The sequence below is a fragment of the Pseudorca crassidens genome, chromosome 2 (genome assembly GCF_039906515.1).
Source record: "Pseudorca crassidens isolate mPseCra1 chromosome 2, mPseCra1.hap1, whole genome shotgun sequence".
Taxonomy (NCBI): domain Eukaryota; kingdom Metazoa; phylum Chordata; class Mammalia; order Artiodactyla; family Delphinidae; genus Pseudorca; species Pseudorca crassidens.
In genome coordinates this window covers 65,825,036-65,838,201 of record NC_090297.1, presented here as the reverse complement: position 1 = coordinate 65,838,201, position 13,166 = coordinate 65,825,036, and the positions used below count along the sequence as shown (strand labels likewise).

Here is a 13,166-nt window from a genome sequence, read left to right as displayed (position 1 = left end):
ACTTTTTAATTCAGTGGGTTTGGAATCACCCCTCCACAGGCTTTGGGTACATCAAAGGATTCTTCAAAAGTAGCAAACAAAATTCTCCCTGAGCTGTTTAAGGAAAGAGCCTTCGCTCTGCTTAAAGACTCTGTGATGGCCTTACCTAAAAATAATTTGCCATTAAAAGGGAGCACAGCGGGCTTCCCTGGTGGCGCAGTGGTTGAGAGTCCGCTTGCCGATGCGGGGGACATGGGTTCGTGCCCCGGTCCGGGAAGATCCCACATGCCGCGGAGCGGCTGGGCCCGTGAGCCATGCCCGCTGAGCCTGCGCGTCCGGAGCCTGTGCTCCGGCAACGGGAGAGGCCACAACAGTGAGAGGCCCAAGTATTTGAAAATTAAAAAAAAAAAAAAAAGGGGGGGAGCACAAATACAAATACCTATCCCCGAAAGATGCCGTGAGCCATACACCGTGTATGATATATTTTGTTTGTAAGTACACACACACGTATATGTATGTGTGTGTATATATAATGCATTGCTCTCTCCTGCTTTAAGCTTCTGTGTTTGTGAAAAAATGTGTGTATACATAAATATACTGTAAATAGCATATATGTGTATATGAAAATATAGTATATTCTCATATATACATTAATTGTATAATTAATATATAAATTGTGTGCGCGTGTGTGTGTGGGCACGGGCGGTCACGCACATGCACAGGACTTAGCTCTTTCCTGCAACAAGTTTAGAATTTGATGAATTTTGTTGCAACTTCAGTAACAAGGTTAGATCTACACATTCCTATTAGGACTGGAAACCCAGAAAGGCCATTTTTCACCGTCCAACCTGAACTCTCTGATGCTAAAACACAGGGTGATGTAGGAGGTCAACCTAAGAAGCAGGTGGCCTGTGAGAAGACATGTTGTGGGTCCTCTCCACCTCTCCTCAACAAACCCTCTTTCCTTGTTGAATGAAAATCAACAAGGAAAGCCCAATTCCCCAGCAAGAGCTGACTAAGAGAAGCAGAATTATTTCTATAACGAAAGTAACATCACACACATAGCAGAAAAAGGGAGAGACCGTCCGTCCTGTATACATACACAGATCTCCACCACTTGGTCTGTCAGAGAAATCTAAAAACCAGGCCCAAAATATTTACCCAAGAGGTTTCACTTGCTGGAAGCCCAGTCTAGTTTGCCTCCGTGGAGTCAGGAAAAGCACTGCGGGCTGCCGGTGGTGGCTGTGGCGTCATGAGATTGGCTCACAAACCGCAAAGCAGAAACCTCGGCTTTCAAGAGATCTGGTGTTTTCTTGATGAGAATACGCAGAATCCTGGGAGAGCAGGAGGAACCTCGGGAAAGGGTGGAGGCTGGGCTGTGGAGGAACTGCCTGCTCCCAAGGGAAGCTCCTCTTCTCAGTCTCGCTGAGGGACCACACTCTGCTCTCCCACTCCTTCCTCCAGCCCCGCCATCTGCTTCAGAGATCTACTGTATTTTCAGGAAGAACTCCTTGATCATGACTGCATATTTCAAACCACTACTTTAGCTCAGTCTCTAGTGGGTCAGGAAAACCCAGTATTTCATCCATTTATGAATTCAATAAACCTTTATTGAGCTGCTACTGGAAGAATAAATCTTTTTTTGAGCTACCACTAACTGGAGGAGGAAACCTTTATGGAAGTACTACAGGACCTATCGGAGATGAGAGCATGATTTCCATGGTCTCTGACATCAGTTGAGGTTCAGCCGAGTGGGAAAGATGAGAGATACGTGATAAAATAACGTGGTAAGGTCCTTAACCAAAGTGGAAGCAAAGCTCTAAGGAAAGAAGGACTGAGCCTGACAGGGTGGCAGGTGGGAAGGGCAAGGGTGAGCAGAGCTCTCTTTGTCCACACAGAAAGTCTGCATGTCTGGGAGACAACATGGCAGAATCCAGCGAGCAACCCCGCTGAGCATTTCCTTGCTGGGTGACCTTGATCAATCTTCTTAACCTCTCTTGAATCCTTAGTTTATTTAATAATATATAATTCCTTGTGAGAATTAAATAAGATAATGCTTGTAAATCCACTTACCTCACTCTCTGGCACTATGAACATTCTCAAAATGGTAGCTCTTTTTCCTAACGGGGGGGGGGGGGGATGTTCACTAAAGGTAGCTTGTAGGAGAGTATGAATAGGATGATTGCCATTCTTCTCGGGTGTCTCAGAAAATTAAACACTGAGGAGGCAAACATTTAGCATCTTGTGACTTGGGCATACCACAGGGAGGGTTTCACTAGCTCCCTCACTCTTGAGTATGGATCTCTCAATTAAACTCCCACCCACCCATGTCCACACTTCCCAAAATGTTATTCTTTTATTAGCATCCATAAATTATAACTAAATATAGACAGGAATAGTCATATTTTATAACAACCTAAAAACAAAGTCAATCAATTCTAGAATAAATCTGGACCAGAAGTTTCACAGAACAATATTAACAATCACTTTGATCCGGACAGCAGTTGGAAGGGGAAGAGCAGTTAGATGGTAATAAAAGCATATTCTGAACCTATTAGGGGATGAAGGTGCAGCTAGATGTGCAGGTGGGTGGGGGCTGGGAGGAGGGTATGGACAGGATTTTGTTTGTTTGTTTTAAAACTGGCCAAACTACAGGAATAGCTTAGTCTAGCCCAGAGACATAGTATAATTTTCCAAGTCTCAAGTTATGTGACTTACAGCCAAAAGCCTGTTTCCAAAAATAATAATAACAAAACGGAGGCACCCTGCAATTATATGCAGTATCCCATTTGATCCTCACAACATCTGTATGAATGTTGTCATTCTCAGCTGGTAAGGGCGGGGAACAGAGATTTGAACCCAGATAGTTGGACTTCTGCCTCTGCCATCATAACTACTACACTCGGCTGCCAAGTAGGTGAGGGGCCTAATCTCTACCATTTGACACCATTCAAATGTAGCCTATTGTCTTAGTTTTTTAAAAATATTTATTTATTTGTCTGCATTGGGTCTTAGTTGCAGCATGAGGGATCTTTAGTTGCGGCATGCGAACTCTTAGTTGAAGCATGGGGGATCTAGTTCCCCAACCAGGGATCGAACCCAGGCCCCTTGCATTGGGAGCATGGAGTCTTAGCCACTGGACCACCAGGAAAGTCCCCTATTGTCTTAGATTTGATAGTCAGAAAATGTAGGGTAAGAATATATCCTCCCTAGGATACATCCTAGGATACAAAACCTAGAGCAAGTAGGTAAGTCTGTGGAAAATAGATACATTCTATCTTTTTGAGTATACAGGATAGGTACACTCACTTGTATCTATAAACCCTAAGCTCTTGGGTCCTACTTTAACAGACACTGCACATCCCATCCAGGTCTCCTGTAAAACCAAGCTGTTACCACCTTCTGTCCATGAGAATTATCTCCAACCAAAGACTGTCACTGCTGTATCTCGAGTATGACATGGGTGGGGCCTGCCATGTAGTATCCTGCCAGCCCTTGCTTCCCTTCAAGGTAAGATCCTTGGGGACTGGCCCTATCGCTGCCTTAGCCTCCTGAGGGCTCTTCTTGGCGCTAGTTGGTCCGTCTTCCTTTTCCTCGCCAGCCTTTCACCAGTGAGATCTTAACATGCCTTAAGGCTGAGATCTCATGAGTTATGACAAGTCATGAGCTAAAATGTCCTATTTAAATTCAGTTTTGCTTCATTGTAAACAGTCCCATTACCAAGTAATTCTCTGAGTTAAATAGTTTCCTGATAGAACTAGAATTAAAATGCAGACTCCCATAACGTTTCCAGTTTCATCTTGCACACATATTAACTTAATATATTTGTATTCAACACAGAGACATTTATTAAGGTTTTAATTGGATCTCAGTTTTTCCCATCTAAAAATTTTTAATGAATTCCAGATATCATAAAACTCTTCTTGTCATCCACTACATAAATTATGCTTCTATAGGCGACTGTGACTGGAAGATCCATTATACAATGTTAGGGGAAAGTCATTTTTTTACATTCTGAGCCAGGATAGGAAACGGTTTTCTTCTAGAAACCATTGCACTGTTACAATTCTTACCTAGGAACTTTTTCATATCCTAAAGCACATGTCTATCTGTCCACGTCCATGTGTGTATCTGTATCTGTATAAGTGTCCAAGTATCCTGTAGCTGTGCCCTTCTAGGTGGATATTTATGAGAATATATTGACATGTGAGTTAAACTTTATTTCCCTCCATTTAGGGTACAAGTTCATTCCAAAATGTCATCGATTTTGCATTCCCAAGACTTGAGCTTACTGCTTTTACAAAGCTTTACACAGTTCTAATCCAGAATTCATCATTATCCCTGACTATACTGATACTTATCTGGGATTAACTCCAAAACAAGTTATGCAGTTTGACTTTAAGTTGCATTTTTAAACTATTGTATATTTTCTCATTTTCTCTTAATGTTCTCCCTTAACTTCATCTCAGCTCTACTCTTTCCATTGAAAGTTCCCATAATTTCTCAAAAACATTTTTTGCAAATGAACCAAAAAATGTTTTAAAAGATACCTGTTTTTAAATAAAAGAGAAAAATCTGAAATTAATGTTTTTACCTAATCTTTATTACCTAGAAGAATGTAGGTTTTAGCCAGATTTGGTTTCATTAAAGAATTCCCCCTAAGATTTTTTAAAAACGTAATCAACTGAAAGCAAACATGGCTGGAAGCACTGACATGTCATTTGAATTTGGTTTGTATTGGATTTCTCCAAGGCTATTGAAGTCTCCACTATTAATTGAGTCTGATATTTCTTAACCACATTTCCCAGAGTTTGTTTTCTTTTTATTGTGATGTTCTTCCCATGTGTGTTTCTCTACACTCTTCTTAGATTTCACCCCTTAGTGAGGCTTGGTGACATGTTGCCTTAAAATATTAGAGAGGAAATTTGGTATCTGAAATGTATCCATGGTGGATCTGATGGGAACACCCACAGGAGGGGTTTAACACTTGGCCTCCTTCTTCAGTGTGTCTTTGCCTGAACCATTTTTTCTCTAACGATCTGGCTCTAGAGAGAGCTAGGGTTTTTTACCGATTCTTTGTGTCAATATAAACCCTCACTTTTTGTATCTATATCCGAGCTATGTAGGAAAAGTAGAAGACAAATTATGTCATGCAATCCAAAGAAGAAAGGTCCAGGGAGGTGTCATCTAAATACGCTCTTAGAAAATCCCCAAAATACAAGGTATTGTTTCATGTCCAACAATGTCAAAATCAGTGAGAGCTGCTCATAGCACACCTGTGTGAGGTTAGGATGGACAACCTCAGAGAGTCAAGGTACATTTCCTATGCTGAAATGTCATTCATCCTTTTGAAGAGCAACAAATATAAAGTAACAGTTGGATTAGGAATCTAAAAATTGTTGTTCATTTGTTTTGATTTAACAAACATTTGCAGGCACAGGTGATGTGTTTAGGAAGCAGAGGCAGTTTGGCTTCCTCCTATATTCAAAACCTGCAGGGGTTCCTTTTCATCTCCAGAGCTGGGTGTATTATAGGCCTTCCAACATTCCTTTCCATTATTGCCCTTTATCTTTTACATCAGGAGTCAGCAAACTTTGTTAGTAATGATCTATACAGTGAATATTTTAGACTTTGAGGCCATTTGTTCTCTGTTACAACTACTCAACTCTGCCACTGTAGCACAAGAACAGTCATAGACATAAGCAAATGGAGAGTGGCTGTGTGCCAATAAAACTTTATTGATGGACACTGAAGTTTAAATTTCATGTAATTTTCAGTGTTATGAAATATTATTCTTATTTGATTTTTTTCAACCATCTAAAAATGTACAATCCGTTCTTGATTCTGCATGTATGTAAAGAAGTCTCCAGGCCAGATTTAGCCCAAAACTGGTTTGCCAACCCCATCTCTTAATCTTTGCACACTTCAGCCAGATTTCACCATCCTTCAAGGCTGAATCAAATCTCATTTGGCCTTTGATGCCTTTTTGGACCACCCTAGTCTATTGTAGTTTCCCCTACTTGAATTCCAGCAATTACTGTTTGCAAAAATCTTTGGTTGTTAATCACATCCTTTCTAGTGGCATTTTTTCTAACATTAACTTGTCCTATTACCTGAATCTTTATTTTGACTCTTATTTTTGGTCTTACTTCCCAAATAGATCACAAGTTTCCTGGCTTTTTTTTTTTTTTTCTTTGCACCCTTCACCTCTCTATGCCCCAAGCAAGGAAACACAGCAACTCTGAAGAGATAACTAAGAATGCCAAGTGAGAAAGTGTTTGCAGCCACAAATTTATAAAATTGAAAATCAGACTGTCCTATCATTTTGGATACTACTCAAAGATTTTGAGAAGAGAATTTTGCATGTATTAGTAATCCCACCACCACATATGATATTCTCAGATCATCTTATATTTCTCTATAAGGCATATATCAGATCATCTTAGTCTTTTTTATTTTTTAATTAACAGAGTGATTACTTGATTTAGATGGATTTTGCAGTCCATGTTTAACGACAAGAGTGGCCTGTAATTACCCCTGTGGCTGTTTTCAGTTGATTAAGAAGAGTGATGGTTTTCTTCTAAATGAAAACTGCCTTATTTCCATCATGATATTTTTTCTAAAAAATCACTGCGTACAGTATTTTTTAATCAGTCACAGTGCATTATGTTTATCCGATATTTATTCTCATTAAAAAATGACTTGGGACTTACGCTATTATTTTTTTCAGTTCATTCCACTTTGTTTTATCTTTATTTTTATTAAAATGAAATGAATAGGATCTTATAAATAAATTTGTTTTGTCGAATAGATGAAGAGATCTGGATTTTCAAAGATATCAAGTATTTAAATAACTGAGTTTGCAGTTTTTACTGACACTTTTGTAATTAAGAAATAGTAAGAAGTTACATTCTAAATAATGGCATAGTACAAATAAGATGTCTTCCCTTCCAAGTGGTGAATTCAGCAGTATTTAGGATAAGTATGGCATGATTAGAACACTGGAAAACTGCCATTTCCTTTATCTCTTATCAGCTTACATTTTAAATGAGTTACAGTTTTCTCCACTTTTGAATTGTAATAAACACTTGCCATTTAAAAATAGGTGAAAAGTATTAAACCACCTCTCTCCTGATAAACTAGCCTCTCTGTATTTTCAACAAAAGTATGTCTATTAGCACAGCCATTGGATGAACCCAAAATTTTAAAAATAAACTACATTTGTCTAAACATACAAAAATGTTTCATACTTATGTCCTGCTCTTTTCTTTGATCTGTTTTTTTTTCACTATCTTTGGTATTCCCATCACCCCATTTTACCTCTTCCTTCTTTTACAACATCCTTTACCCTTTTTTCCCTGGGAGTTTTTTCAGTTTAAATTTAACAAGAAAATTAAAATCCAACGGAGATATTTCACCTTGAGAAAGTACTAGTTTGGCTCAAGTACTTGTCTGAATAAAATGCAAATACTCAAAGTAATTGACAAGATTTGTGAAGGGCCTGAGATTTTACCCTACATGCAAACTAAGAAATTATCTGTACATGTTTGTGGCTCTTGGCTAAAGCCCAAGATCCTGGGACCAGAGATATAGGACTATAATTTACAGGCATAGGGCATTTAACACTCACAGCAATTACCCCAGGCAGAGTATCATCACCTGCACACATTCCCCAAACTCCAGTCCTCACAACATAACTTGAAAACCACATACCTGCACCCACTGTGGGTTGCATTTAGTAGAAGAACCCTGAGTTTAGGGAACTCAAATTTTTATAATGGGCAATAAGCATGCTGGCCTTTTGCTCCTGAGGAGAATTCTCTCTCTTCCAAGACTGGTAACTCTATAAACATCCGTGAAAAGATAATCCAGAACAAAGGCAAGATATACACAAACTTAAAAGACCAAATTGAGAATTGTCTCCTACTAATAATCACATTCACTGTACATGTCATTATGAATTTTGTCTGATTTGGTACTCTGTACCTGTCTTCAACAAATTTAGGCAACTGGAAAAGCATATGAGGTATTCAGTGGTATTTGTTGAATGAATGTGAGCTGCCTCAAGTAACATTTTAGGAAGCAGAGTTTGTAAAAATCATACTGATATTAACTAATTCTAAAGTATACACAGGTTCATGGGACTTCCCTGGTGGCGCAGTGGTTAGGACTCCGTGCTCCCAAGGCAGGGGGCCCGGGTTCGATCCCTGGTCAGGGAACTAGATCCCACATGCATGCCACAACTAAGATGCCACAACTAAGTAAGAGCTTGCATGCCACAACTAAGGAGGCCGCAAGCCGCAACTAAGACCTGGTGCAACTAAATAAATAATAAAGTAAACACAGGTTCAAAATATTTATTTCTCCTCCAACCCCAGACACCATATTCCATCAAGGCACTGTATGCTTTAAAATGAAATATTTACCCACTGAGTTCAAAAATATCTTATTTTATTTTCTTTTTGTTTCTTCTGCTACACACACATACACACACACACACACACACACACACACACACTTTCTGTTTTTCTTTTGAACAGAGATTACATAAAATGTCATTAAAGCTTTAGCTATGTAGAGAATGGTGACTGCCTTACTGTTGAATAAGTGATGCTCTGCTAAACATTCAAGGTGCTCATATAACTAAATAAGGGTTTTTCCCTTTAAACTACACTTCTTTTTTATTTGCTTTCTTATTTTCAGCAAACCCAAATATTGCTAAGCCCAGGAAGGAATTAGAGAAAATAAGTATAGTCGGGCCCTTTATTTGCAGAATTGCTCTATCTATTTTTGAATGACATGAAGCAGTGGCTACTGCACAAATGTTAATAATGTCTTAAGTGCGCATCTGAATTAACCTTCTGTTTTCAAGCAAGATTGTGCTAACTTAATGCATCTCAGAAAGGAGAGAGCCCATCATATTTGAAAAGGAAATTTTACAACATTCTTTAGGGACATTCAGCTCCAGTACTTCTAATCTTTCCCAAATCCTTCTTCATGTGAAACCTGACATTTCCCTTGCAACAAATTAAAGTAATTACATACAACTCTGACCACCCCATCTCTTTTTTGTCCCACATTCCACTTGTATTCTCCACACTCCAGTGTCCGTGTGCATTTGCATGTCCAGAACACTGGGCCCTGAAACGTGTGTCTGGCAGTGGAGCCTCTGATGAGACATAAAATAAACTTTCCATTTCCCTTCAATGGTAAACTTCCTCCTCTTCTCAGGCATCTCTTGTCTGCAGTAGGGGCATGGGAGTGACATCACTAAACTTATCATGTGTGGTGTACTGTGGGGTCAGCTGAAGGCTAATTTCTAGGAAGCACACCTACTCAGAAGACAAACCAGTGCTGGCATTGAGCAGGGGCACTCAGCAAAATGATGCATTTGAGACGGCATTTCCGCAGGGTACACAGTGCCAGAGACCTTGTGCACCAGCCCAGCCATGCTAACAATCAGCACACTAGTGTCCTTCAGCGACACTTCAGGTGGCTTCTTTATGGATTTAGGAAAAGCAAAATAATGAGATTTAGCCAGAAGTTCATCATGAATGAAACTGAAGACATGTTGTCAGATGAAATACTTCTGGAGTCCTGCAGAGCTTTCTTTTAGCTCTGCACCTCAGGGTAGACGTACCCAGTTATCATTTTTGTTCAGGATGTTTCAAAGCTAAAACCCAAGCTGACCCTAGCAATAAGCAATGCTCCTTCTCCTAATTCAAAATTTGTGTGTTGGGGGAGGGGAAGGACAGGTAAGAATGATAGATAGAGGAATAAAAACACAAACACAAAATGATCTCTCTCCAAAGCCGCCACCAAGTCTAACCATGAGATAATACATAAGGATAATCTAGTAAATGACTTTATCCAGCTCTATGCAGTTTTTAATCTCACCCCTCATTCCCCACTTTTCTTTCTACCTCTGCATTTTTTTCACAACTCATTCCTCCAGCTGGATGGTCTTCCCTTCTCCTCTTCAGCAGTCAAAATTCAACTCATCTTTAAACACCTCATTCAAAAGCTACCATCTAGATGATGACCATCCTAATAGGAAATATTTATTCAACAAATTCATTTGCATTAGACATGGAGCCCTGAACAAGGCAAACACAGTTCCTGGCCTTATTGAACCTGCAGCATTCAATTCCTCTCCTAAACTCCTGTGGACTTTACTGTAACTCTGACTCATATGGTAATTGGGATATTCTTCACTGTATTGTGAGCTTTGTTTTATTATGAGTTTGTTGATGGGTCTCTTTGATAGGCCTTTTTAGAGATTTTGCCATCCTTATAGACCCTGAGAAGGATGTCAGGCCACAGAGCACATTTCCAGACATACAAAACTACCTCAATGGTAGAATAGAGCCAAGTAAGTAAAAGTGCGATTTCAGTAAAAATGAACTAAGACTTATATAGAGAACTATTTTGCCTCAATTGTTATGGTCAAAAAGTGTTTCTGAATGTGCTTGTCCACTTTATAAGAGGAATATTGCAAACAGAATTAATATTTCTTTAAAGGCTGATATTTTTCAGGGTCACTCTTAGCAATAATAGTTTTCACTAAGCAGAACTAAGACGGAGGTGGGCTAGGAAATTGGGCTTTATATATAGTGATCCAAAACCATGCTCAGGAACTCGGTGAAAAAGTTCCTCTTATTGGTTACCGTCTTAGCATTGCTTCTTTTTCATCAAACAGAAGTGCAAGGGGAAAAATCCAATTATTTGAAGGTTCCAGTTAGTTGGGTTCCCATGAAGCTTATTCCCATACTCATTAGTCTGCTGGGCTACAGCTGGGCAAACCAACTATGGAGAGATGCTCTCTGATCATCTGCCTGTGGTGTGGTGGATTATCTCTCATGGTATTTAATCAGTAACTGCAAATTACCCATATTTTGAACAAATGGTATTTAACAATTTAATAAAGAACTCTATCAACATGAGAGTTAACAACATAATCAAACCAAGTAAAACATCAAACAAATACAATTATAATTACATTATATACTGGCTAGAACTCTGTCTCCTGGTTATGTCTCATGCCTGTGTAAGTCGCTCCTTGTAAAAAAGGGCTGTGTCTTTTCTTTCTTTGATTTCCTCTGAAAGGCTCAGTATGATGCAAGACACATAATCAAGTCCTGACTGAAAATATTATGGTGTCCCCTCCCTCAGTATATAATTTAGCATAGAAACCCTACTAAAACAAATTAGCTGGAAGGAAGTCCAACAAAGCTCTTGTTTGTTTTTTTCATGGAAATTACTTTGATGCTTTACACACACACACACACACACACACACACAATATACATAAGAAGAATAAATATATATTCATACACACACACACACACACACACACACACACTATCAACTTTTTGTCCACCCCAAATTGTTTCTTTTTTGGTGTCTCTATTTTGTTGATGCTTTTCGAATATGTACATTTTGCCCATTGGGTAATCCAGCATTTCATTATCATAAAACCGCCTTGGGAAAAATAAACACAACAAAGGCATTTAATATGCACAGAGACCTAGGCAGAATCTCAATAACTGGTTCTGATCCCCAGGACACTTCTCTTAAAGGAAATGCTTCATTAAGATGTAAATACACTATTGAGTAGCCATATCAGACCATTTGTCCTAGAAAATAAAATTTCTTGGATGATGTGCTTTTCATCACTAAGCTACTTGGAAACAACAAGCCCTCTTGATATCATTGCCCAAGTCAATGAAATTCCTAGGAGTTTTAAAGTTTTCACTATCTATTATCATTTTACTATCATACAAATGTAGTTAAAATTGAAGAAGCCTAAGAAAGAAAAAAAGGCAACTAAGAATCCATTGTCATAAAACTTACTTTGACTGCCAGAAGAGAATAGTTTTGATTCCATTTTCATATCCAAAGTATCCATGTGTATTATAGTTCCCCTCAAGCTGATATAACTTGTTTGCCAGAAAATTTCAAAGTTTGAGTGAACTTTTTACAGCACTCTTTCATTGCAACTCCAGGTTTTCAAAGCCTGTATCTTTATTTGTTATATTTTTTAAAGCAAACATCTCCTATTCATATTCCTATGCACCATCTAAACTGTGTTTCTCATCATGGTTGTGTGCAAATCCACTGAGTTTAAAAACAAATATGATTTTGAAAGACACTGTGTTGCTCTAACAAAGGGAGCATTGTTCATCTTCCCTAACAGCCTCTCTCTAATTAAAGAGGCCCTGATGCTCTGCAGAGTGCCAGGCTCCTTAAACACCCCCCTCCCACCTGCTGTTTTCACTGTACAAACAGTGGAGAAAACAATTTGTGGTTTACTGGGGTCTCCTCCCTAGAAGAAAATTTAATATTGTTTCAGAAGGGATAAGGAAGCAAACTTTCCTGATGGAAATACATTCCTTCTTTAAAAATACCACTGGCTGGGAGATTTGTTTTTAAAAAAGGGGGCTCCCTTTACCACCATCACTGAGCTATCCATTTTTTGATTGCTGTTGTTGTTGTTTTTTAACAGTGGCCTTTCACTTATTTTATCCATACTGATAAACCATCTTTGACATTCTATTTTCCAAAATCTGGCTCTGCAAAAACACAAAAGCTGAGGGATCATTTCATGACTAGAAATGGCATCATCAATTTCCTCACTTTCTAAATATCATCTTGAAATGGATATTTTACACAAACAACTAAGGATGTGCTGGTCTGTTTTGCAGTCATAACGTACCACATTAGAGCTTACAAAGGGAAGGTTTTCCTCTCTTTTTCTAAGCTTAATCTGGGTATTTGCTTAGTGAAGCTCATGTCTAGAGCACTTCACATGTTTATATATATCTATACACTCTTATAAAAAGAATACAATAATAGCTAACATAACACCATGATCTTTCTAATTTCTTTCCACTTCTTTATGAGAACTGTTTACTCAGTTAGAGGTAAACCATAAGATAGTCTAAGTTAAGCCAAAAGTAACAGCAATAAAAATACTCTATAATCATGCTTTAAACGTTCCAAAATAGTTCATTCCCATTCAATCATTTGACCTTCACAGCAAGCCTGTGGATCAAACAGCTGATAAATGTTAAGGGGTGATACGAAGTCCAATTCTCGTGCTCTAAACCAGAGATTGGCAAAATTTTTCTGTAAAGGGCCAGATAGTAAATGTTTTAGACTTTCTGGGCTTAACAGTCTCTGTTGCA

At 38.6% G+C, this 13,166-nt stretch overlaps 1 protein-coding gene across 1 annotated transcript in view; it reads right to left on the bottom strand.

Moving 5' to 3' along the window:
* Nucleotides 1–12,068, bottom strand: part of ST6GALNAC3 (ST6 N-acetylgalactosaminide alpha-2,6-sialyltransferase 3) — a 597,866-nt gene extending 585,798 nt beyond the window's left edge. The window contains exon 1 of the mRNA XM_067726609.1: nt 11,833–12,068. The gene's annotated coding sequence lies outside the window, so the exon portion shown is untranslated. The remainder of the gene's footprint in view (nt 1–11,832) is intronic.
* Between the last annotated feature and the right edge of the window lie 1,098 nt (nt 12,069–13,166).